At 38.2% G+C, this 27,189-nt stretch overlaps 1 protein-coding gene across 1 annotated transcript in view; it reads left to right on the top strand.

Moving 5' to 3' along the window:
- SLC39A10 (solute carrier family 39 member 10) overlaps window positions 1-27,189 on the top strand; it is a gene marked incomplete at its 3' end in the record, with an annotated part of 63,789 nt that overhangs the window by 14,629 nt on the left and 21,971 nt on the right. The window lies entirely within an intron of this gene.

Here is a 27,189-nt window from a genome sequence, read left to right as displayed (position 1 = left end):
AGCCTTGAATTACATCACTGCATGCTTGTGAAGCCATTTGGTATATATTTGATAATGTAAACCTCTTATATACAACAGCTTTTGCTGTTCAATGTTTTATTTTAAATATTCTTGGAATGCTCTGCTTTACCAACAAACAGCATGAACTCAAACTCATGTGTTTTTCTTGGAGAAGTCCACAATAATTTCATTAGAGCTACCGTGGAAGTTCATCTGAATTTACCTTTTGGATATATGGGGATGAATTTTTAGATATATTTATAAAGTGAGAGGGAAGAGATAAAAGAAGGGAAGGTTATCTGAGAGCAGTGGAAAGACATAAATAGTATGAGTGAAATTAAGTATTTTCAAATATAACTTCTTTTTGGGGTTTTTTCCCCCACAATTTCAGTGTTGACAAAACTGGCATTAAGTTTGTCTTAGACTGGTTTGCTTCCCCTGAGTTTGACAGTCCATTAGTTATCTCAGCAAATGTCCAACCCAACCATCGCAGAAACGGCTTTATTTTCTCTCTACTTGTTTACTGGCGTTCCCACCCTTGAGTCTTCTCAGAGTTCTCTCAAGGCTCTTAACACATGACAAATATATCACCTGACATGTCAGCAAAGATGCGTGACCACATCCCCTCTTTCACAAGCAGTCTCACTAGCCCCATTCTTGAGGAAGTGCTTCAAAACTCCTCTTCCTTTTCTAAAGGATAGTGGGATTTATTCATCACTGTATTACTCTATCCTTCTGCTGCTATAGCTTGCTCTCAGTAGAGTTACTACCGGTTTACAGCAACAGGCATCAAGTGAGGTTGCTAAGTTATGCAGGTGAAAAATAACAATGAAACAGGCCTCTCCATTCCTCTGCCTCTCTTCCCAGCTTCTGGCTGTGCAACATAGAGTTATAGCATCATAGAGTGGTCTGGGTTGGAAGAGACCTTTAAAGGTCATCTAGTCCAACTCTCCCTGCAAGAAGCAGGGACACCTTCAGCCAGATCAGGTTGCTCAGGGCCCCACCACATGGTGTGTCGCTCCATGTAATTTCACTGGTATTCATCTCCGATTTTCACATTTCTTGTCATTTAGATAATATGATGCGTGTCCCTATGTTTCATTTTTTGTATATCAGCTAAACCTTACTCTGTAGCTGTTTATGCTTAAATTCACACTCCTACTTGTGTCATTAAAACTGTAATTACTATCCAACTGTGCAAACTGTTTTGGGGTAGCAACATGGAAAATAAAGCTGCAGCACCTAGTAGTACCGTCAAATGGTTGTAGTTAAAGCTTTGGAAATCGGGGCTGTTTCCTAATGTCATTCATGCTCCTCCTAGCACCTTTTTACTTTCTGTAGAAATGAGGGGTCTTAACATGCATTTACATCGTGGAATACAGGTAGAACAAATAAAAAAATGTACATTACAGGGGAAAAAAACCCAACAGCTTCAGTGCATGACAGCATTTCAAAGCCAAGGTCATGTAGTTTTAACCTTGATAGCGCCCTGAAGTCCATCATCCTACTGCTCCCTCCAATTCCCATTTATATAATTATCAGGCATAGAAGGATAAACACAGCTAAGCTTAAGCTAACTCTTTCCCTAAACTGTGGGCTACTCATCAATAATTTTGATTTTGAGGGCCTTTCAGTTGACTTTAGATTTTGCTGCTGGTACAGCTGATTTAAAGATAAGCAAACAAAACAGCCATTTCATAATTTGCTTTATTTCTGCAAAAAAATCTTTGTTTGTTTTCCCTGCCAGTGCATGTTCTTGTCTCCTGTCTTCTCTGTAGGTGTCCCTTTGAGGCTTTGGATCTGTGATAAAGAAGGGGTGATGCTATATGACATCCTTGCCTATTCATTCAAGTTTAAGTTGCTGAAGCATGTCCACGGTAGCTCATATTGGTTCCCCTTTCCACTGCTGAAATTTCATAGACAATCAGTCCCTCCTGAAGTATCCAAAACAGGTAGCCAGTAACTTAAGGATGTCTTGGCTTACTGATTCTGTCTGCTGAGAATGGAGGAATTGCAGGATTTAAAAATTTGTCATTTCCACTTCCATGTACAACAGAGGTGAAGGAAATGGGGTACTTCAGCTGCCTATGACAATCCAGCTTTGGAAGAGCCAGGTTTGTATCGCTCAGCTAAGTCTAGGTCATATATAAAGACTGACAATCACCAAACTAGTGGTTAAAAATTGGCAGGGACTGACATAAAAGATACTGACCTTCATTTTCTTACTTTAATCTGCTCATTGATTCTTTCAAATTAAGTCAGGGACAGTATTGTTAAATTTTTCCATTCTGTTTGAGAAGAGGGCATAAAACAATTGTAAAGAGATAACATTAAATCAGTATTTCTTCTTTGGTCAGTTTTGGAATCAATCCAGTCTGCTTTCATAAGTGTAAGCCTTTAGAGGAATTTTCAGTTTACCCCCACCCAGTCAGCTAGCACAGCTTTATTTAATGTTTTGAACCCTGCCTGGCTCCAGCAGAGAATATCCCATATTTATTGATACAGAGCTCTTCTATTGATATGACCGTAAGTTCTTTGTGCTCAGCAATCTCACCCCAGTCATGTGCTGAAGGAAGCAGCTGACTGGCCTTTCCCTCCCATCATATACTTTCGTTTGAAGATGAGATCTTTCTGCAACCAGTGCGTACAGAAAAGATGCCACAAGCAAACAGGTGTTTTCAACAGCCAGGAAGGAAGGGAGAAAAATAAATAAACCCAAGTCTGCAAGAGAGGAAGTGGGCTGTGATGCACTGTCCTTGCTTTCTAATATCTTCCATTTTGCATCTTATTCCAGCTCTGCTACCAGCAAATCTTGTGCTTAAGATCCAATGAAAGGGCTTTTGGCTGCTTTAGACAGTAGGACTGGCAACTTCTGTTTAAAACAAATAATAACAAAACCAAGGGAGAGTCATTTAATAAAGTAAAGTTTGCCCAGCAAGAGTTTTCCTGTGGATAAGCTATGCTAGCATTTGCTAGCTTTGCAAAATTAACCAAGTGAATACGAGTCATATTGGCTTTTTTCCATATTGCAGAAAAAAAGCCTTGTGTGGAACAAAAACTTTAGTTGTTGCTGCAGCATCACGCCCTTTTGCTTATGTCCTTTGATGTTTATGTAACCTTAAGTTTAGAGTCAGTGAAAAACATTTTATTTTTTTTCACTAAAAATGTCAACTTGTGTTTAAAAACAAAACCAGAAAGTATAGCCCTTTCCTACAGAGACCAACTCAAAAACTTCTAAAACAAAGATCTTTAAAACCTGTATCTTGTTTTTGCATGTTAAAAAAAAAAAAAAATAATGGGCTTCTGTTTAAACTAATTTCCTGTCAGTACTTACAATAGTACTGTATTTAAAATTATGCAGGTTGCGTCATTGACATCATTACTTTTGCTTCCAACCCTACACATATGCCCATACATGTTTATATATGTCCAAACTGGGGAGTATGTACATGTTGTTGTAAGAGAAGAAGGATAAGAATTGTTTTAAAAAACAAAACAAAAAAGCTCAAATGGATTTCCCTTTTTGTCCCGTCTTATAAGTAAAGAAATTTTCAAATTATACTTTCTAGTTCATGCAAAACTAGCCAGATCTACTTTGAATTGTCATTGAAATTTATATAGTTGAAACCAATTAGAACTAAGCAAATCTGCAAGCAAAGGCTTAAACAAGATCACCCAGTTTAGTGGGAATGTGAAAAAAGCCTAGATAGTCTCTACTAAAAGTACCATTTTTATATATAGTCTTGGAGTTAAATAAACTTGGGCTTTAAATTCATTGCAAACAAGCCAAGTAATCCTGAGGCAGTGAAATCCCCCAGAGGACATCGCTGCCTGTTCCCAAGCATGGCCTTTAATCACAAACTCACTGCCTGCTTGTAGTGATACTTAAGATCACCCTGATGCTTAAACACCTTCACTTATGTCCTTGCCATAAGCAAAGTTTTTGTTGCTTCAGCACCCAATCTAGTGCCCTCTTATGTAGCCTGGAAATGAGCACGTATCATACTACCAAATGGTGAAAGTACAGTAAATCTGTACAATATGACTAACCAGGTATGGCTACATAGTAAGTACATCAGTAAATTCAAAGCAGAAGAGACAACTGTCAGCAGGTCATATTTTGAGAACCAAATTAGGAAATCATGTAATGAGGAAAGAAAATATCTTCTATATGATTCTCTGATATCTCACATCAGCAGCTCTTGTTAGTGCACTTTAGAGCAAAGCCTCCTGTAGTAAAGCTCTTTCACTCCTAAGGAATTTGGCAAAATCTCTCTGCTTGGAAAGTCAGCATCGACAATAGTTGTGCCCTGTTAGCCATTCTCTACTTCCTCGAGGTTAATTCTGCCACTTGCTATCTCCATGAATCTCTTTAGTAAGCTGAATAATACTTGTTGGCCATTGTCAAATAAGAAATGGCGTTTCTGGCTTTGATTCAGGCTCTCAGAGTGAATGAAAGGCGAGGACAGAAGCTAGAAAAATGTTTTATAGAACAGGAAGGAAAATACACATGTAACATAGATACCACAAACCCAGGTATGTTGACATTCAAACTGCCCTAAATTCTGATCAGATCTTTGGACAAGATGATTTCAAACAAAGGAGGAAGTTGATGTTTCAAGCCATTATCTTGGCTTTTTCTTGAGACGGCAAGATTTCAAAAGTAAGAATATTAACCTGGGTTCTTCAACCAAAAAAGATTAATTTGCCAAAGAGGTACGAAACCTCATTTTGGCAACAAATAGTGATATTCTTCTCCCACTTAAATAGCAGAAGATGTGTGTGCAATTTCAACTACTAGCTTTCTAAATTAATTTCTCCTGGTTAAAATCTTTTTCAATATTATTCTTCCTGATCTCCAAAAAATACTCACAAGACTCTTCCTGCTGCTTAGTCGGAGGCAGTATCAGGATGTAAGAACAAAACCTGTGTGCAGAATTACTAACTGGGTATAAGAACACAAGTGGAAGCAAAACCTAAATTCTCCTTTTTTTTAAATAAAGTAATAGTGAGGAAAAAGTTACTTCTGAACAAACTACTTTTGTGTATACATGTATATGTCAACCTTCTATCCCTCACATGCAACTGGGTTGTTACAAGGGAGGACAGGAAGAGAAATCAGCGTTCGAGATCTGTCAAACTCTGTCCAGTCTCACACATCTCCTCTTTAGGCCTGCATCTCACAACTGAAGCACGATGCTATATCCTGCCTCTTCCTTTATCGTTTTCTGTGCCAACACAGCTAGCTGACCTAAACTAGGGTCTGCTGACAACTGCATCAGGTCCACGGGGTACTGGAAAGAGGTCATTGCACTGTACTGGAGCTGGAGATGTGCCTCTAGACAGGAGCCCATCTTGAGAGGAGCCCTGCTAGAAGCCACAATCTGCTTTTGCAGCATTATACCCCAAGCCCTTCTGTATTGCTTGATAGGATATATTCCCATCCTGCAGCCCAATCTATGAGCGTATACAATCCAGTGTTACTTAAAAAATAAGTGCCCTGTGAGTGCAGAGGGGAAAAAAGAGACAGTTCTGTTCGCAAAGTATAGTAACGTATCGTTCTGTTTGAAGCTTGCAAAGTCAATCCGGATTTGTTGCATGCGTTTCTGTTATCTCAAGCTATCAGCACTCCTGCTGCGCTGGCTACCCTGCTCTGTTGTACCAGCTTCCCTGCAGCGTAGAAAGTTGTTCCAGATGCTTTACAGGGAAGCATACTTCTCAGCTCTATGCTTTTCATAGTAATCCCTGATTTTTGTTCTGGGTTTCTGAAGCTGAGGTATAGAAACTTGTACTTTCTTTTCTTTATACATTGATGTGCAGGCAGCTCTTGTAGTAAAATATATGGTTTAAACTATGGAGAAGTAACCTGAGAGATACAATGCACAGCTATAGAGAAAATATTCTAGCTACAAACAAGCTCGTCAGTGTATCAAGAGAAAGCCCGCCGAAGGCTAACTGGGGAAGTTCTAGCCTGACTTGCAGTACAAATGAGATTAGTTTCTGAGCAGGAAAGGATGCTCTATCTCATTGTGCTTGCAGGCCTACTAATGGCCTTCTGTCTTTAAAATACATGGATACATGTTGGAGCATGTAACAGGTGAAGAGGAGGACTTCTGCATGGAGAAGCCACTAATAAAGAGATTTTTTTTAATTGGTATAACTTGTTTGGGTGAATCTCTGGGAAGTAGCCGTGTAGCATCAATACCTCCACAATAAGGCAAAGTTGCCTTCGGAAAAGCTTTGTTACCCGCCTACCTAAATTTTCTAAGTTTTCTAAATACAGTAAAACTAGTACAAAATCAATCAATCCTTAAATTTTAAAGGACCTTTCTGTATTAAACATCTTAATTTCAATTCACCTATTGCAGTGCTTTTACTGGAGTTCTTGGTTTTGGTTTGTTAATGAGATTTTTACATTATTTGAATTTTATGCAGAAAAGCTAACAAACCCCATATACTCTAATTTTATTACTGTGTACGATTCACTCAGAATAAACTCTGAAGGATGAAGTACAAAACTTTACATATTTTACATTCTTTGCACTCAGTGGATTTCTTTCTAGACCAAAGAGCAACACAAATCAGTCACATCTAGTGATCAACAGTGGGTATTATGGTAGGTGTCTAATGACCAGTGCCAGAATCAGATCTGTATTTTATTTGCTGTACAGAAATTCTGAGAGATAAAGGACCTGCTTTGAGGCTGAAAACATTCAAATCAACATGCAAATGATCTGGTGCAACAATTTGGTATAGGACCCCATGATCACTTTAACAGTCCCTAAAACTTGACCCAAGCAGAGCTTGTCAAATTTTTGGACTAATATAATTTGTTTTCCAGTGTTTGATCTGGTAAGATATCTTGAAAAAAATTATGGAGGAAATGCAGATGTTATTTTTTCCCCTCAAAATAAATACTAAAGAGAGAAAAAGGTGTTAGAGGAGATTTGAAATTATAAAGTCTGTCACTAGGACATTAAAATAATGGCAAAAAAAGAAGTAATTCGAAAAGTTCAGTAAAGGTTCATTATCGCCTAACAAAAGCTTGTTGTAGCATAACCCATGAAGCTGATGTGGTCTTATATCCAGAATTGTTTGATAGGTCTACATGTCTTCATTAGTTCGTTACATTATCTGCATTATAATGAGTATTCATAGGGAAGTCATCTCACCTAGAAAAGTTTACTCTGGTTTTCTTTTGCACTGTGACTTCAATATTGTGCTTATGTGTTTTTTGGAGTCATCTTTCTTTTGATTTTTAAACAAACACTATTATTCCTTTGCATTTTTAGAATGTTTAAACTGGTTTTGTTTTTTAGGGATATGTAACCAAGCAAAAATTGACATAAAGACTTTGTGAGGCTATCGGGGTGGATAACTGTGGTGGGTAAGGCTTGGACTGAGAGGGGAATATGGACAGCATTGGACACTGGCTCTGGCAGGCCAGACTTAGGGTAGTGCTGGTGTGAATTACCTGGTTTAACAAAGCGACAAGTTTAGAAAGGATTAGGTGAATTGGTTCAACTCAGTAATACAACAGTCTAAAAGAAAAATGCATGCCCTCTTAACAAATAGGGGAATGTTGGTTTGCCTGTAGATTGAAGTCTGCTATGGAAACATCAGTTATTTTTCGGAGGATAATGTGGTAAAAATTGCATGCAAATTTGTCAGAAAGAAAAATGAGACAGTCTAAAACTTATTTGAGATGTTGCTACAACTGCACTTCAGCCTTTGAACGTAAGTTCTATGTGATGTGAAAGACTCTTAGTACTGTAGGTCTTATAAACCAAGATGTCTACTGCTCCTCAGTGCCATTCTAGTGAAGGTTTTAATTTAAGTAAGGTATTCTTTTTTGTTTTAGTTCTATAGCTGTTGTTTGGAAATCAAATGTATCGTGATGAGGGGCCCGACCTCGAAGAGGGGGCATTTTTATCATCTAGATAAACAGTTTCGCTTTTATTTCCTGAGTAAGCCTGACAGGATTTTCTAGAGTTAAATAAACGGGAGTACTGAGCATCTCGTTCTCGGAAGGTATCTCGGTGCGAAAGCCGAGCTCTGTCCATGAAACACCCCTCTACTCCTCCCTCCCCAGGCCAGCAGGCGCGAATGCAGCTCTGCGGCTGCAGACGCGGCCCCAACGGCCCAAGCGCGGCTCTGCGCCGAGCGGCCCATGTGCGCCGCCGGGGCAGCGGGCAGGCCGCTCTCCGTCCAGAGGCCACGGCGGCGCCGCCGCCCGCCCTCTCGCCGAGCCACGGGCGGCGGCTCCGCTTCCCGCCGCGCCGCCGCCCGCCCAGGGGACCGCGAGCTCTCGGTCAAGGGATTGCCCGGGGCCCCGCGGCAGCCGCCATCGCGGCAGCGCCTGGCGCGAGCCCTCGCCAGAGCAGATGGCGCAAGCTGCACAGCTACGGCCAGCGCTGCCCAAAGCCCGGGGCCCGGCACCCTCCTGCCCCAGGGCTGCCTCCCGCTTCCCGCCGCGGCCGCTTCGCGGCCCCGGTCGTTTGAGTGATGAGCGCAAGCCGCCGCGGGGCGGGGAGGGGGTGTGCGGGGGGGGGGGGGGGCAAGCACCGCGCTACGCCATTTTCGTAGTCTGTGGTGGAGCAGGGGAGGGGGGAGTGAGGCGGCGGGGGGGAGGGGAGGAAATGGCTCCGCATTGGGTGAAGCGGGCTGCGGGGACGCGTGTGTAGCCTGATCCGCATGGTGCGTAGGGGCGAGCGTGGAGAGCGCGCCGGGGCTTGGCGTAGCCGTGGTTGGTGAATAGCGTAGCGGCGGCAGGAGCTGCAGGAGGAGGAGGAGGCGCCGCGGCGGTTTGGTACCGAGCGGAGAGGGAGATGCACACGGCACTCGAGTGAGGTAGCTATAAAACCCCATTTGTTTACATTCCCTCCCCCACAACCGGCCGGCGCTGCGGTGAGGGTGGCGGCTGGACCCGGGCTGGCGGCGGCGGCTGGGGGGGGCAGGGGTGGCGGACGAGAAGGAGCCGGTGACGATCGGCAGTAACGGACACCACCTTCCTCGGGATGCGGAGCAGCGTGCGGGGGATACGGCGGCGGGGCCGCCTCATCACGTGGCTGCGGCGAGACCCGCCGTCGGGCCTGGGGCTGCGCGGGTGGGCGAGGGAGGGCGGCCGGCGGTGGTCCGGGGCGCGGCGGTTGTGGGGGGTCTGTCCCCGGCCTCCCCTTCGTGAGGCAGCGGGGCGCGAGCCGGCGCCGCGGCCCTGACGCATCCCGCCACCCCCTTTCTTCCTCCTCCTGCTCTAGAGTCGACCGTGCGGCAGGTAAATCCTCCCCGCCCCCCTCTCCCTTAACGAGGGGACGGGGACGTGGCGGTGGGTACGGGGCTGTAACTGCCCTCGCCGTTTTGGGCGGAGAGACAAGGGGGGGGGGCGGCAGGGGGCGGGGGGGCGCCGCGGGCTCCCGCTGCGACCGGCGAGCGGGCGAGGCCCGGGCGGCCACAGGCTGGGCTCCGGCCGCGCGGGCGGCTGCCGCCTCCGGGCCCGCGCTGCGCCTAGTGCTCCTGGGCGCCTGCCCTTCCATTTCCCCCCGCGCCCTTCCTGTTCTGAGCGCCCCATGCCCGCGGAGCCGTCTGTGCGCGGCCACGTGGAGGCCCCAGGTGTAGGTAGAAGGTACTGTCTCTTCCCGTTCCGCTCTGGGTGCTGCAAAGAAAAGGGCATACAGAGGGTTTGCGGGAGGGAGTGCGATTGGGTCGTGTGTCTGTGAAGGGCTCTCGGAAGTATTTTGTTTGGGGGCGATGTGGTGATCGCGGATGATGAACAAGCCAGGCGATTAAATCTTGTTTGGCTTGAAGTTCCTATTTAGTGTTAACAACTGCAGAAATAGCACTCGGGCTGTAACCTGCATGTAACCTTAAACAAAGATGAGAGAGGTTCAGGAGGTTTTGTCACTGGCTGTAGTATATCATACACAGAAATAATGAGTGAAAGCAATTGACTGTTCACAACTATTTCTGCTTATGCTGCATTCTTTTGGAAACATACTTACCATTGAAACTTTGGAATAAAATTGCTCTTTAAAATCTTTAGTTATCTTTGTCTTTTTTGCGGGGGGCTTCTGTAGAAGTGTTCATACTTGCTAGCTCTTAAACTCTTGCCTCTGAGCAAGAGTTGCCTGAGTTACAAATAATTATGGTTTCTAGCACTCCAAACACTGTATGACTTTAAGTAACAATCACCATTTTTTAAAATAGAGATAGAATGTCATCCCGCAATACCGAGGGAGCCTGTGATATGTGAGGCCTGATGCAGCATTGAGAAATGCACACTGGAAGGCCTGGTTAGTCTTTATAAATGTGGAAGCAATTGCCGTCTAGTTAAAAAAAGTAATTCCTGGGGTGGGTTCTAACTGGTATGTTGAGAGCGTCCCTTTGGGTAATATGTCACTGTATCAGTTACTAAAAGTAGAAAACTATTTCTGTACAAACAGGTATCCTGTTAGATTTTTAAAATTCTATTTTAACAGAGAACGCACTGGGATTTTCCTTTACTTAAGGATTTGCTTTCCAGTAGACACGTAGAAGAATAGGTATTCTGTGTGGACTGGTGAGGCATACTACTCAACTCCAAAGCAAGAACAAGACTTACTAATGGTTACTTCTGAGGCTAATACTCTGGTATGATAATGTAAGAAAATAATGTGAAAAAGTTCAGTGGTTCCCCAGAACATTAAGACCAGCATGACTATAGAGCTTCCTAACTAGATTTTTGTTCTAAAACAACTGTTAAAATAGCATTGGTGGTATTGTGCAATGCTGCTTTTTAAACTGCTTTTGAACACGTAGAGCTTTTGAGGAAAAAAGTATGCAGCCATGTAATCTATTTCTAAAAGAAAATAGGGCCTGTATATATACTGTGAGTTAATTGTGTATGTTTTATGAGATTAATGGTGGCAGTTCTATATGGGAAAGTACATTAGTGTCCACAGGTGGGTGTAGAAGGCTCATACACAACTGCCTATGTGGGCATAGGCAACATGAAAGAAGATTCTGCCTACGTAAAAAAATTCTCCAAAACAATGAGGTTTGTTTTAATTAATATTCCTTGCTTTCATGTAGGTCTTTGTGCTTTCCAGGTTAGCTTAAATAAAAAACAGGTACTGTTTTTTGGAGTTTGGAGTATGTATCCAGTCATAAAATGTGCAATTATAGAAAAGCTGTAGTTTAAAATCGTGCAAATATGCTCATAGGCTTAGCTGTCTTAACTTTTGATTCTCCCATTACCAAAAAAAAAAAAAAAAAAAAAGTTAAATTGGATCATCAGGGTAATTCAGGCATTTCCAGAACATTTACTTTACATGAAAAAGCACAGATCCTGGTGCTGACCTTCATCTACTACAGTGCTTGGAAATACTCCTTTTTAATTAGTGATCACAAACTAAGATTTATGTGACATTGTAACAATGTTAATCTTCCAGAGTTCTGTTGTGAAGAGTCGGCAGGAGAGTATAGAGTGCTTAAGCCTTATACGTTCATAAACCATTCCTTTTAACTATTCAGTAGGAAATGTTAGTAAGATACATAGTTTTGTGTAGTTTGACTTATACAAATAAGATAAATGTATACACATGGAAAAATGAATATATCCAGCCTGGCATAGATTTCCTTTGTGGTCTTCACTAAGTCAGTCGAGCGACTGTAATTTAGATTCTTCTATTCATAATGCATTTTCTGCAAAGCAATGGCAGATTCAGGTACGAAGAAACTTTTAAGTAGTGCCCAGATCACGTGGACTTCAATCTTAGGTGTATGTAGAACCAAAGGAAGTATGTTTAGACTTGTTTGCTTTGGCTGTCCAGTTCTAACACCGTTTGATCATGATTGTGCCCATTGTAATGACTGTTATTCCTGTATCTGTCACAGTTTTTACAGAAGTGGAAGTTTATTTTGAACTTATTTGATAAATCAGTGATTATATAAACCAGTCTGGTTTTGGAAACAGTTACATGTTTTCATCAGATGGAATTACTGAATTAAAATTACATAAGCTACTTAAAAGATAAGGATGAAAGTTTTCCTGTAAGTTAAGATTCGGTCCTTAACTGTGGTGAAGCTTAATGGGGAGATCGTGGCATCTTTACAAACTATGTTACAGACTTGGGAGTGGACAGACATCACTGCGTGTGTGAACAGTGAAAATGATATTGGAACAAGAAAACCTCATTCCATTTTCTTCACAGCATGTTATTTTATACCACATTTTCAGAATGGTCAGATGAATGTATCCTGCCTTTTTTCTTAGTACATTTTAAAATGTCAATGGAAGTTTCAGAGAAGGAAAGCTTAACCGCAGTTGTTCAGTTCCTTGTGTAGGTATGCTTTTCACAGAATTGAGCTTTAGGTGCAGGGGGAGTTCTGAGAGTAACTAAGAATTAACGCCTTTTGGGAAGCAATTTCTATTCCCCTTACATGAAGAAGCTTCCTGTTTTTCTGTGGGAGTCCAACTTAATTTAGAGATCAATTATTTAAAACAGTTTCATCATATGAGAAGCATTCGTCTTTGGGGTTGGGCTACTGAAGTTACCTTAAATGAGAACTAGTCATTTTAGCTTGCTCATAAAGGCCTGACGTAATACCTGATGCAGAAACATTTTAGGTTGTTTTTGGGTAATTCTTAAATTGCAACTGAGCTATTATTTGAAATATACCTAATAAAGTCTGGTAAGGAAATGCATACAAATTAGGCAAAGCTAATAAAAAAAAATTTTTTTTTTTAAGTTTCAAAAACTTACTGAAATGCTGGAAACTATGTCCTGTCTACATTGTAATTTCCTAAAGGAAACGTATGCACTGCTTCAGTCCACCTATTCATAATATTTTATGTGCTATTGCATCAGTGCCATTTATCCAGGTTTTTTAATGTAATAGAAATCTGAGGAGTAAAGAAATTAAAAATAACTGTTTGAAGTCACTTGTGTTTTGTTGCTTCTTGTGATAATCCAAACCCTGTACAGTTTTAGTACCTAAAAAACTGGAAGCCAGCGTGACAGATAGGAAGATGATGGTTTCCTGATGTCGGTCTCAAAAGCTTATGAGAAGAAAGGATGTTGAAATTACACGTGGGGTGTTGTACCTATGCTGGGGGACATGGTTCATTACACTGGAAATGTTCTCATCTTCTAGGTGTCAGGTTGTGCTGCCTCATCTTCTGTCTTTCCATTTTCTGACTTCTTTGTCTATTGCTGCAGAGGAGGAATGGCTCAGCTGTTGCCTTTTCTCTCTCGGCTTTTGATGACTTGGGAGCTTCGTTCTCATCTGGCTATCGCGTTTCCTACAGCTTGCTGCTTTCCAAAGCAGTAGGATGAGAGTGAAGAAAATCTGCTGGGTTTACTAATGTAAAGTTAGGCTGCTGCTAAAACAGATGGACCTATTACAGAATTTATAGTGCATTGTCTGTTGGAGAGCCTGAATGTAGGTATATTTGTCTGTTACTGCAGCTCTGTGAACAATATGAACAGAGTAAGAAATATTCATGAATGTTGGCAAAATAAACTTAGCAAGCTGTGGATCAGTTTGTTTGTGTTTAGTAGAAATTTTTGACAGTGAAGATTAATAAAATTAATCTCCAGGTTTTGTTTTTTGGGGTTCTGTTTTGGTTTTTGTTTTGGGTTGGTTGTTTTGCTGGCTTTTTTGAAGAGCAGTTCTAGGAGAAATCTCATTTTCACTTGTGAGGAATATATCTGTAGTCTTATGATGAAGTTTGCTATAGAAACCTCCCCCTCTTTTTCTTCTGTGTTGACAATCACATCATTTCAGTATTAAATTATCAAGTATGTACAAAATGTGGAATACTAACTAGAGAGGAGTTAGAGCTCTATAGCTTCTGAACTGTTAAGAGGTACAGAAAATTGTGTTCTGTAAGCATTCAGTTTGGTGTTTAAGTGACAAAGAGACTTTTGAAGTCATCAATATTAGGTAGCTAAATGATTCTAAAATGGAGATAAAGTCTGCATAATACTGCAAGTTAAATGATTTACTATAATCATGTCTGAAATTCATTAATCAAATGAAGTCCTGTAAAAATATTCCTGTTTTTAGTCTTTTTGTAAGATAAAATGCATATGTGAGATAAAAAACTCTTCAGATTAATAATGTATGAAGGAAGTTTTAGCAAGATTGCAAGATTTGCATAAAATTATAAATATACTCCTCAATAGAGACTTTGTGCAGTGTTTCTGCACATAGCTTATAAACACTTGAGAAATAGTTTCCAGTCCCAGCTGTAAAAGTAAAGACCAGTATAATAAAATGTGAATTCCAGATAGGTGCTGTCATACAGTCTATATATAAAGATGGATATCATAATATTACCTGACTTGTACCGCATTTACAAACTGATCCTTGTGCATTTGTTATTACTGTAGTGTGATGATTATTAATGGAAAAAATAATACGTTGAATTCTGAAGGATGACTGTAAATGCTAATTGATTTATAGCTAGTGATTGGATATCTATAAATAGTTCTTCTTCTAACCAAGCTAATTGCTGATGATAATGTGCAGCTGTACTTAGGTTGGAGTATCAAAGCAAAACAAAGGAAAAAATCTATGTAATCTCCAAGGTAGTCTCCTCAAATCGGTGTTACTCAATGTGATTCTTGATGTGGATTTTTTTAAGTACCATTTCTATCTTTGTTAATATTGACTTGCATTTTAAGCAGGGCTGAGTAGTACTGTATCCCAGGATGACTGGTTCTAAGGTTGTTCATGATAGTAACCATGTCATTTGTACAACTGAAAGTTGAGTTTAACTCACCTTGCAGAATAACTAATAATACCACAACTGTTTCCTATAAGGAGGAATAGTGAGCAGGTATGCATCTAAGTCTGACTAAGACTTATTTTGCCACTGTAGGCACTACTTCGTTCCATTCCATTCATACCACAGAGCAGTCCAGGAGAGCTTCTTTGCTGTCAAATGGAATATCGTACTCCATGTTTTAACTGATCATTACGTTACTTCTCAAGGCTCTATGCAATTTCTGTAATCCATTCCTGTAAAGACCTCTTTTCATCAGGACTCCTCTGCCGTGATAAGTACACTTACTCCATGAAATGCAAACCATATCATTTAGGCCATATTTATTGGCTAGTTCTGTTTGCAGAACACAGAAGCATTTTATTTATTGCTGACCTGAATGTCTATAGAAGACAATATCTCAGCCTAAAAGTACAATTCTAAATTACACTAGTTTACATTAAAACAAGAAATATGCTACTTGGTTGCAGTCCAAATAATGTGGTAGCATTGCATTGCTACATTTTTATGCTAAAAATAAACTATTCCCATTTATTTGATGTCTGATATGATACGTAAACAGGATAGACTTTCTGTCATTCCTGTTCTGAACTGCATATTGAGGCAATTGTCTAGCAGAGGTATTGTATTATATATTAACAGTGCTTGAATTATCCAGTTGCTTTCAAGACTTGTACTATATATTCAGTAAATATACCATAGGTGCCGAAGGATGTATATAAAAAAAAAAATCTAGCTTTTTATTGTAATATGCCCATAGCTAATTTCTTAATGCTTATAATATATTCTAGACTTTTGTTTGCATGTTATCTAAGAAAAAACAGCCCAAATTTCCTCCCATGCTAAACCATTTTTTTTTATAGTTACTTTCTTTGTACTACAGGTAAAAGATTGAGTTTTGTAAAGTGTGTAGTCTAAATTTATACATCTGCGTCTTGCAGTGTAAGGTACAGAGTCCCAGCAGAACTTCATTTTTAATGGCTCTGGGCAAAAATTCTCATGCTGGCTTTTGCTAACTATATGTGTTCCATAGTAGGGAGAGGAATGTGAGTGTTTTATGCTGACTCTTAAAAGATTGGATTAAGATGAGATCCTTTAATAAGAATGCAGCAACTATAGCAAATTATTATTACTCACTACTGTTTTCTTTGTATCAAACTTTGTGGTTCAAATTAATTGCAGTAAACAGTTATGCTAGGTGATGTAAAAATACTTTCACTGTCTTTGAAGACCGTACTTTGTCTTGCATTCCCCATAGAAACTTCTCTTTTGTCAGTGCTAAGTGGCTGCATTTGTCTAATGAAAAGAGTGCATCATTATGGTACTTTTAAGCCTTTGATGCATAGGAACACCTCTCATAGTTTAATTGCGGTATAGTTTAAGCCAAGAAACCCTTAAAAATGTATGGATTTAATATTTTAATGGAGTTTTTCTTGTTAATTGGACTGCGGACAAATCAAAATGGTGTTTTGGAATAAGACAATGTACTGTTGTTGAGTTCTTAAAATAGTACCAATATTGAAAAAGGCAAATTGTCACTTCTTTAAGGAAAATTCTGAGAGTTTCTAGAAATAAATTAATTTACTGGAATTTTCTCTCTTACTTGTAGCTTAATTGTTAACATTAAATTCAGAATGTGGACATGAAAGGCGGAGGATTTATTACATTTTATAAACAAATTATTCCTAAAGCGAAACATTGAGAGGAGCATATTCTTCAAATAAAAGGAATGTATTTTAACTATGAAACAATACATTTTTTTTCTGATTTTTTTCCCATATCTTATCAAATATGTCATGCAGTAGTTCCAAGCAGTGGTTGAATAATAGTGAAGTATGTATGAGGTACATATGAGGAACTGAAACACCTCATGTGCTTTGCTGTTTTCTATTCTGTATGTGCAGTTACGGTTTGCTTTGGTTTTACTTTTCTTGACAATAAGCAAAGCATGATTCTGAACATTTCTACCTCACAGTCCTATTACCAGCAATATACTTTTTAAGCAATTACATTTAGATTACAAAAGTTAAAGATGAATACTAGAAAGTACATGTAGTTTAATCAGAAATTTGTAAATAGTGAACTTAGCTTATCAGACAGGAAAATATTTTTTAGTGTTTTTGCTTATTTGTTGTGCTTTGCCTTGAGGATACAGTTATATTGACCAAAAATAAGATACATTGTTAGCCTTGCCAAATTTCTAAAAAAAGGTATTTCAACCTTTATTATTCAGACATCAGGTTATATGATTACCCCCTATATTGCAAACATAGCATTAGCTAGATATGGATGCCAGACACAGGTTTGAGTGCCAAATAAGCAACCTATGTATTGAAGTATTTCAGCTTCTTAACCTGGCAGTAAGGTGGCCTGCTAGGAGACAGCATGTTATTCTAATGACTAGAAACCGTGAAAACTTAAATGGCTACGAAGAGGATCCGAGGATTCACAAGAAACTGTTGTGCGTCTAGAAATAAGAAAAGTAAAGCCTCAAACTCTTTTAACAGCACAGTTGTGTAGGTATTTTCAGCTGTGGTAAACTGGTATCAAAAGTTTGTCTGTTCTCAGGGTTAAATTCTCATACTGCTTATGTTTAATGATGTTTTAAACCAAGCTATTCTAGATGTTAAAAATAAAATATGTTTGGAGCTGTAGATGGACTGTAACTCTCTTGATTCTTAACTGGTTCTTCCAGTAGGTTGTAATTGTGCTGATGTGTATCAGTTTGATGGGTTTCTGTCAGTTTACCCTGGTGGTTTAAGATGCCTTCTACCGCAAGTCCGTTTTGTAGTTTGTTAATTAGTTAAACACATAATTTGAAATACAGTAGTTTTAAGTGACTTGATTTTGTAGAAAAGATGTGCACGCCTAATCACATAATGCATTTACTTTGGAAAACTTTAGTATGATCACAGTCAAGTATTTTGTAATCTGACTATGATGTGCTCAGCGGACTCTGGAAGGGGGTGATGTACTGTCAATTACAGTAACAAAAGGAGGGAGAAGGAGGGAGGATATTTTAAACAGAAAATGTTGACTCCACTATCCATGGAATAATGAAGTGTTTGTTACAGAAACTCATGTTTACATTCTGTGAATCTTAAATATTTTTGAAGTTGAAGTAATGGTCACAACTGACTATTGACCCCTTGATTTTACAGGTAGAGTCCAGTTTTCATTTGGTTTCAGCTATCAGTGGCAAAGAGCATAAAACATCTCAGAAATTTAATAACCCTTAATTTCAGTGGCAGGCTGCCAAACCGTTTCTGTTCATCAAAAAGAGAAAACGTACAAATGTTTCATACCACCCTTTGCAGAATGTGCCTCTTGATTACTCAGGATGGTCTTGTTCTTCTAAAATACTGGATTTCTTTTGAGATACCCTTACTGATCACTTGTGTTATATGTTAGAGACAGCAAGTAGCTCCCCTTTTTTTTTTAAGCTGTTTCTTATACCACAGTATGACAGTAGAAACAATTTTAAATTTTAATACTGGAAAAATCACAAGAAGTTGGTTCACTTGCTTATTAACTAAAATTGACAGGTTTTAGGTAACTGGGATGATGTATCAAAGTAGTGGGTTCCTGATAAAAAGTGTTTTTTCTTTACAGAAATGCATTCTAGAAATTACATAGAGTGTTGAGAAGTAATAGAATAATGTAAAATGAAGAAAGCCCCAATAGCAAGGTAAAACAATAATGAAGATGAAAGATGTCAGTGATCCAGGGAGTGACACAGGAAACATTAATGTCCTAGTGATCCCACTGAGAAGGATGGTGACCACAATAGTATTGAATCGAATCAGCAATTAGTTCAGAAAATCCGTATAATTAAAATTATAATGAAAGGAAGAAAATGTGGTGACACTCAAGGAAAATGATAGGGGAGCATCCACATTTCAGGAGACGTACTAGAAGAAGAATGTGCTGAATTATAGTTACTTTAAAAGGAAAGTTTTGCTTTTAAAAAAAAGCAATTTGATACTAGATCAAATTATAATGCAACACAACATAGTCTAGGTTAGAAATACCTAACTGTAATGTAGTTTTAGAAAACCTGGTAACACAGTGTCACTTTCCATAATATCTGACCTTGCTTGCCTGTGCTGCTATTCGAATGTACCTGCGCTTGCAAGGTGGTGGACACAGGGAAATACATATACATAATTGTATTTTTAAGATTTCTGTATTTCAGAAAATATTTCAGTATTTTTAATTTGATTGGCTAAGAAGACATCTCTGCTTGCATTTTAGGTTAAGGCTGTAAGGATTCTGCTTCCTTTTTTACCTTTTCTGTGCCTAATCTTGCAGTAAGAGTAATATTGGGTATTAAATATTACATTTTTATTCATTTGCATCAAAATTGTGTCTATTCAAAGTTGCTTTAATATCTTGTTAAGAAAGGCTAGTAGTTTGTGGTGAGTGATTTTTGAAGCCAGTCAGTATTTGTATCAGTTTGAATGGTTGCCTCAATCATCACACATGTAATGTGTGGCTACATGTAATGGATAGCCACGTAGATCTTTAACAATACTCATGGCTTAAATAAATGAGAGTTGGGCAATGTTATGACTTCTGTTGAGGTCTTACTTGTAATGTGATGAAAATTACACATCTTGGTTCAGCTGGGTATTTTCTTGGTGGATCTGCATGTTGAAATATGTACAACTTTGTCACACATCAGACTGGTGTTACTTCTGAATCTGCTGAGATGTCTTTGCTAACACTTTTGTCTCCCACAATTATTGAACAAAGACAGCTTTGGGAACCCACTAACTCAAGATGTGAGCGGTTCCAGTAGTTGCCTGTTGTCTCCCAAATTTCCTTTATGCCCATAGGAAAAGAAGGCTGTATTCTTGCTTAAGAAGCATAGTAGTTCTCTTGGTTTGTACTCTGACAGAATTAATTTGCTAAGAAGAATTTGAATGGCATGCTTACAGAGGGCCTTATAAAAGTCTGTGACAGTGGTTCATTACTTAAATCTCCTATTTAAAAACAGAGATTTGGATCAATGGTATATGTTGTCAAGTAAAAAGTTTGCAACCTCTAAATTCTAGGAAGGGACTTCAACGATCTTAATCTGCCAGGCACTAATTTGGCATAGCACATGTAAAAGAAACATGTCTTAGTCCCATTTTTCAATGGACTTTTATACTTGATTGGTTTTGTAAATTTATTTTTTTTTAAGTGAGAGAAGTCATCAGCTTAGTAGTAGACACGCATAATTCCTTTTTAGATTGTAGCTGTGATAGAGAGGTTTTTTTTTATTGTGATAGTGTAGGAATCAAGCACATATCAGAGAGATGTCTTTAATGCCTTTTAACATGCTGCAAGTATTTTAACATAGCACAAGGCTGAAATAGGTGTAATGGTTTAAGTTATAGGAAAAACACTGCAACTGGTTTTAACACTTTATTGCAAACATTATTATATTCTATGTTGAGGGGAAAGTTGGAGAAATTATTCTTAAATGGCCTTCATTAGGAAATTTGACCACTGCTGGTTTTTTCAGTGTTAAATATTTGAGTATGCTTTGAGGTAGCCAGTTGTTTTATTTGTGCTGTAGCCAAAATACTCTGTTAGGCTGCAGATCAACCAAATCTGTAAGCTGGTGTTGCCACCAAATGCAAGGTTACTCTTTTTCATGTGGACTGTGGTGTTTGTGCAGCTGCACAGTGAACCAGATAGGAAAAGCAATGTGTCTTAAAAATAACCTTTTTTTTTTTTCTTTCTCTAGGCTATTTTTCAGCAGAATCTAGTTGTACAGCTGCATAGTGAACGGATCAGCAAACAAATGTGCTGCTATACAAAAATGGTTTTGTGGGCATGGGAATGAATGAATGAAGCAGTGGGGGAGGGCAGGACCACTCCTTTAAGTGCAACACCATCTTAAAATATTTGTTGAACTTCATCCTTAGTTCTAACAAAAATACTTGCTTACTTTCGGTAGAAAAAATATTAAAATGCAGGTGTAACTGGTTCATCTTTTCAAGTATTTCATTCTTCCAAGCACTTGTTATCTTAATAGGACCTAATTGAACAGTAGACTATTGGCACAAAATCAGACCTGCTCCGTTATAAATTTTGTGCATTAGTAGATGTTTTATGGACTACATTCAGTTTATATATGAAAGACTGAAAATTAATTGTTGGTAAGAAGAACTAATACTTGTAGAACTTCCAACTGTTGTGATGGTTTTATATTCTTTTGAGCTCTGAAAAGGATCCTGTACTCAGCTATTTCTTACAAAGAACTATCCTTGTGAAGGTGGCTGTCCAGTGTTTTTCTGTTCAAAATAAAATAAATGCTCCTTTCTGGATAACTGAGCTAGTAGATTGCTACCGTGTTAGTTTAGGATCATTTTCTAGTATGCTTGGGATCTTAGCATTTCAAATACTTCACATTTCAGATTTTTAAAAAATTTTCATGGTATGTTCAGTTGTGCATAAATGCTTTCTGTACTATTTAAGTCTTATCTGGTATTAACATAGCAAATATGACTTGGATCAATTAGTTAATGGTCTGTTATTACAAAGTGCCCCTCCTACTGAGCTGTAGATTTTCAAATGAATGAGTTTTACTTAAATCCACAAACGTGTTTCACTGAAATTGAAGAGGGAAGAAAATACAGGAGATGGGTGAGAAATAAAGTTAGAAATTGTTAATTGTAACTTTTTAGATCTGTAGTATGTTTTTCTATTTGTATATCCAGAAGCTAATGTCAGCTTAAAACTGATACAACAAAATGAGATTATTACTTAATTAAATGCTTTTATGGTTTTCTTAAAGTGTCTTTTGGTAACAGCAATATATTAATTTCACATTAATAAATGTTATTAGATCATTTATCTTAAAAAGATGTGCTAGATTAATAGGACTTTATATTCTGACATTGTTAAAAACTTGAAATTTAGGTAATAAAGAGTAGGTTCATTTGGATTTTCAGACTCCAGCCTTTTTTTGAACTGAATATTAGTATGAAATATTGCACAGTCACTGGAGTGGAAGTGGTGACAGGCTGCAGGAATCTCTCCTGCATGCACATTGGAGTAAATACCTGCAATATAAGAAATAATTTTAATTTTCAGGAATTGTAAGAAAAACTGTCTTTATGTAGTCAGTAGCTTTATTTCAAGAATATTTCTCTCTTCTCTTTTTTTTTTTAAAAAAATCCATTTCTCAGAGCTATTACTCTGAGCAGTTCTTAATAGAAATGAATTACATAAGTGCTTAACTTTTCAGTGCTGAATAGAGAATATCTTAGTTTGATATGAATATTGCTTTGTTTGTATTTTAAATACCTTTTGGTTTTGTCTTAGCTGAAGCATGTGTTTGGTATTTTTGTTTGGCGTGAAAATTCTGATTGCCCATGAAGTCTTGCTACGGCACTTTAGTCATTGTGGCATTCAAGCTGAGTAACTACTTAGAGGAGTCAAAGATGGTTTTCAAAGATCTCTCCTGCAGATAGCAAAAAAAAGGGCACAGCATTCTTCAGAGAAAGCAAGAAAAGAAAGTTGAACAAAAAGGGAGAGAAACTAAAATAATGTGGGAAGAAGCATGGGAAGGGGAGAAATCTAGTGTATTAATGTTATAAATATTTCAGGTTATTAAAATTGTTGGAAGCAGACAGGAAAAACGGTGAGGCAAGGAAAGTTGGGCACTTAAAATATTGTATTCAGCATTGTATACTAAAAAAAAAGATGTAGTAACCACTAAAATGTTAGATGTGACTTTCCGCTGAGTTTGAATTTTGTATGACCACATGATTTGAATCAAGGTTTGTTTTAAATTATTAAAACTATTGTTTTAAATCATTAAAACTATTGGACTAGTTTTCTAGTTTGAGTGAAGCAGTTGGGGATACATAAACAAAAATGTTCCCCAAAATCAGTGTTCATATTCCAGGCTTTAAATGAAGTCTTCTCAAAAATAAAGTGCTATAAAAGAAGATCAGTTGAAACAGTAGGCGCTGTGGAGAAGTTTCAGGAATCTGAGGGAAATTGAATGAAAAAGGCTTTAAAAAAGCCCAACACCTTTCATCAGAGGTGCACTGAGTGTAATAGATGGAACACCATAGGCAGACCATGGTTTAGCATAGAGATATTGTGAGTTTTCCATACAGAAAACATAACTCTCTGCTGATGAACTGCTCAGGTACTTTGACCTCAAGCCTCTGATTTTAAAACCTTGTATATGGAGATGCAATCAGCACTGCCTCTAGTATGAATTGCTTGCTTGCATTGATGAGTGAGGAGGGGGTGCATTTGGCAGCACTGTGTGCGATTTCTGACATGTCAGTCGGTGTGGCAGAACTGTTTGTCTTACCCACTGTGAATTTATACCTTCGTTCTAACTTTGAAGCTTGACTTAGGGTGTGGTTGTTCCACTGCCTGAGTATGTCCTGAAAAACTTGTCTTGTTCTTGTTTGCAGTTCAATGAAAAGTAGTAGTTGCTGTTATTTCCAGCTCTGGCCTACGGGTGCTGTAGTTTCTTACCCACCACATAAGCTAGAAGATGTTTTCCCTTATGTCTCCCCCTTTTGGGTGCCCAGCCATCACTGAGCTGTGGAGGGAAGGAGGGGAGGCAGCAGGGAATCAAATGAGAGAATAAAGTAAGGCAAAGTCTGACCAGCGGTAACAGGCAGAATCTTTTTAAACTTCGGTGTAGCCTTGTCCTCAGGCTGCCCTTCCGTATTCTTTTGAAGGGATTTGAGAGTCTTAATGTTCTTATATTGAGATCAGCTATATACAATTCTGTGCCACTGAAATGTATAGAATTTGGACTTCAGCTTTCCGGTATTTTGTACATACGAATACTGCCTGACAGGTTAAAGATGACAGCTGTTTATAATTGCCTAGAGAGTGATGAAGCTTGTTTAAAAAAAAAAAAAAAAAATCAACTCTTAACAGTTGTTCTGTTTGAGGCTTTTTACGATGGGTGCATTTTTTTTGTAAGCATCTTTGTTCTGTAACAAGAATTACAGTAGAAGATACAGAAGATTATGTAATAGAAGATTAAAAAGATTGTGCTAGGGTTATTAGTATTTTAATTGAAAATAGTGAGACATCTAACTGATTTTGAAATTGGTCTGATACTGCTCAGCTGTTGTATTTCAGCAATGAATCATAGGTTACAAACAATTTTAACCATTAGGGCATAGAGAAAAGGTACCATTCAAAGCTGAACACCACAATTAGGGATGCATGACTGAAGTTTCAAAGTAATGTATTAGTAGTATTGTATGAGACAGTCACATGAAAAAGATCATGAAGTTGTGAAAAGGATTATGATCATGCTTTAGTCATGAATTTCCTGGTAGAGATATTTTAGTCTGTATCGTGCTTGTTTAAATAAGAATAATTGGACTTTGCTTGTTCTGGTTATATTACCATTATGTGGCAAAGGGGAAGAAAAGGTGTCTTACCTACAAAAGTAGTATCCTTTGAGTAACTAAATTTTACTTAAACTTGAGATGCTGTTTTCAGTACTGAGAAACTGAAGTTAAAAAGATACTGAACAATTTGCTAGAGCATCACAGTACACTGCGTGTACTTACCCGTTGCTGGCGTCTTCTGTGCAAGCATATGTAAGTTAATCTTTCTCCCAGGGCGTTCATTTGTCTTACCTTAAAGTGCTTATTCCAGATCCTGACCCTGCTCTTCGCATTAAGTAACATTCAACACTGTAAATCCTCAGTTTATGGAAGTCAGCATATTCCTATAGAAATGTGGAGCTCTGTTGATCTGTCACCAGCCATACTCCTGATCCGATACCTTTACTTACTGCCAGAACGTTTCTGCTTCCTGGGATGATGTAAGTCACAGAGCCTGGGTTCTGAGCCTGTGTGAGAAAGGGCATATGTTCTTTATTTAAAGGTTATGGAGTGAGTTTCCAGACAATCATGGAATCTGAGGGTTGACTCAGTCCAGTGACTCTTAGATAAAGATTTGCAACATGATTCTTCCTACTTCTCCAGTAACAACTCTGTACTTGCCTCTTTCCTCAAAGGAGAATGGAAGAAGCTTCTGGAAGGTGCTCTGAGATGTTTTTAATGTTTCTGTACTAATCCCAGTGATATATTTATAAGAACATTAAGGATGCCTTAAATAGAGTCCATGAGTGAGAAAGACTATGTGAAAATAATATCTCGGTGAATTTTGGGGATGAACTCTTACTAGTTTACTTGAAAAGGTTTGTCACAGCCCTTCAATCACCTACGTTCCAGTTACTGATTTAACTGGAGACAAACTGTGGTCATTCCAGGCTGATGACTGAATAGTTGTTTATAAAAATAGAACAGTAGTATGCAATGAGTACCCATTGACCGATCTGATGTCCCTAGAATAATTTTGATGCAAATGCCTCCATTTGACAGTTATTCTTCTGATTTTACATTCGTAACTGGGTTGGTATTGCAAAAGAGAGTTCTGCTTTTTATTAATCTTGCAAGCGTTTGAAAAGTAAAAAGTTAATTTTCACCTTGTATTTGTACAGGTTAACAGGAAAAACTTTTTCCCTAGTCTTCTGTGTTAACTCATTTATTTGATCTATAAAGTCATTAAAAGGTAGCCCTTTCCTTTTTTGCCTTTGATTCCTCTTCTCTGTCAACCTGTTGCGAGTATAGGAGCTTCCAAAAGATTTTTTTTTTTTTTTTAAATGTGTGCAGTAATATGGTTGCAAGTGCTTAAGCAGAAAACATCAAGCTAGTATTGTAAGAAATTAAGATGGACTTAAATGTTTGTGGCTTGCTGCAAAGTACTTTCCTGACCTTTAGGTAGCAGCTGGAGTAGGCTTGAGAAGGACAAATAAATTCACCATCTCTTGAGTGAAAGTCAGTAGCATTTTAGGATGTGTTGACCACGTCACTCACATCTTTCTGAATGTAGGGTCAGTTGCAGCCCTAGTCAAGGTGCACATAAGGAACTAAAACTGCTTTCAGTGTAAAAAGAGAGATTAAAGCATACTTGACCTGTTCTCCTGTAACTTTACATCTTTGCATTTGCTGCAGTGTTTTGGTAGCATCTGAGTATACAGAAAGCAGGGTGGATGGAGCTCTGTCCTTATTCTTTCTCTCAGCTCTCATTTCCTTCTCAGTCATATTCTAAATTTAACTGGTTGTGTGTAAAAAGCCCTACTTCTGTACTTGTTTCCTTTGTCTATTTTAGTCAACTCAAACTGTTCAAAATAGTCATTCAACTGTTCAGATTGATTGGGAAGCTCTGTGCTGCTTTTTTTTTGTTGTCTTCTCCTTTGCTGATGGAGGGCTTGGTTATCTACTACATGTATCTAGCAGAACTGCTGTAAACGTGACACATTTTACTTGGCTTGGTACCAAACAGAACAAATTAAGTGTTGCTAGAAAACCCTGGCAGTGTTTAAATGATTTTTTTTTTTTTTTTAATGTGTTTTACAGGTTGTTCTTTACCCAAAATAAGTCTCTAGGAACTAGCAGTTATAGAGTACAGTTCTTGGCCTATCTTTAGCTTTCTAGTTTGATAACATTTTTACATAAACTTGGATTTTTTTTTTTCTTAAAAGTTTCTTTTATAATAATTATTCTGGTTTTATATATTTTTTTGCTAGCAGATGTAAACAAAATTAAGTTGTCATATTTTGTAAAGTAGTTAATTATTTTCAACTATGATCACAAGATAGACTTCTGCAGTGTCCTCTTCATTATCTGATGTTGAATAGTAAGTTTCTTATGTTTAATGCTACATTGAAAACCACATAATCTAGATGATGTAATTTCTAAAAATCAGTACTAACTGCTTTGAGCTAAGGTGTGTCAGCATTTTTGAGTTGCATAAACAACTGTTTTTAAATAACATCCATGTAGACCTTTGAAATCAGTAAACTCCTGTAAGTAAAAAGTACTAAAAATACAAACATTTAAGAAATATATTGAAGTTGGTTAATGACAACTTTAATCATTAATTGCTTATCAAAATAGGGAATTGTGCAGTGTGTGTGTGTTTAGTTGGAGGTATTTTAGCAGCAGATAAGAAATGATGTGTCAGTTTGCAATGGTATTATCTGTCTGTCATTCCCATAAATAACAAAATACAGTATTATTGCTTTTAAATGATTTTTATTCTTTCATAACTTGTGTTTTAACAAGATTTTCCATATTATAGGTTATCATAAGCATAGATGCCTCTGAAAACATACACAAAAATGTTCTGTTATGACTGACTAAATGCTGATCTTTTTCTTGTAACTGCCTCCTGTAAGTATGGTATGTAAGACTGCATCTCTAAAATACACAGAGCCTGTCTTACTGTTGGATAAGAAAAGTAAATTAATACAATTTCTACAGTAAAAATACTGCAATTGTTACTCTGTTAACACCAATATCTAAAAAGATTGGAGAGTCACTCAGTTGGTACGAGTAAGTACCAGACTGATACTCATGTAGTAC

The sequence above is a fragment of the Phaethon aethereus genome (genome assembly GCF_964289735.1).
Source record: "Phaethon aethereus genome assembly, chromosome: 6".
Classification (NCBI taxonomy): domain Eukaryota; kingdom Metazoa; phylum Chordata; class Aves; order Phaethontiformes; family Phaethontidae; genus Phaethon; species Phaethon aethereus.
This window is presented reverse-complemented; position numbering and strand designations above follow the sequence as displayed.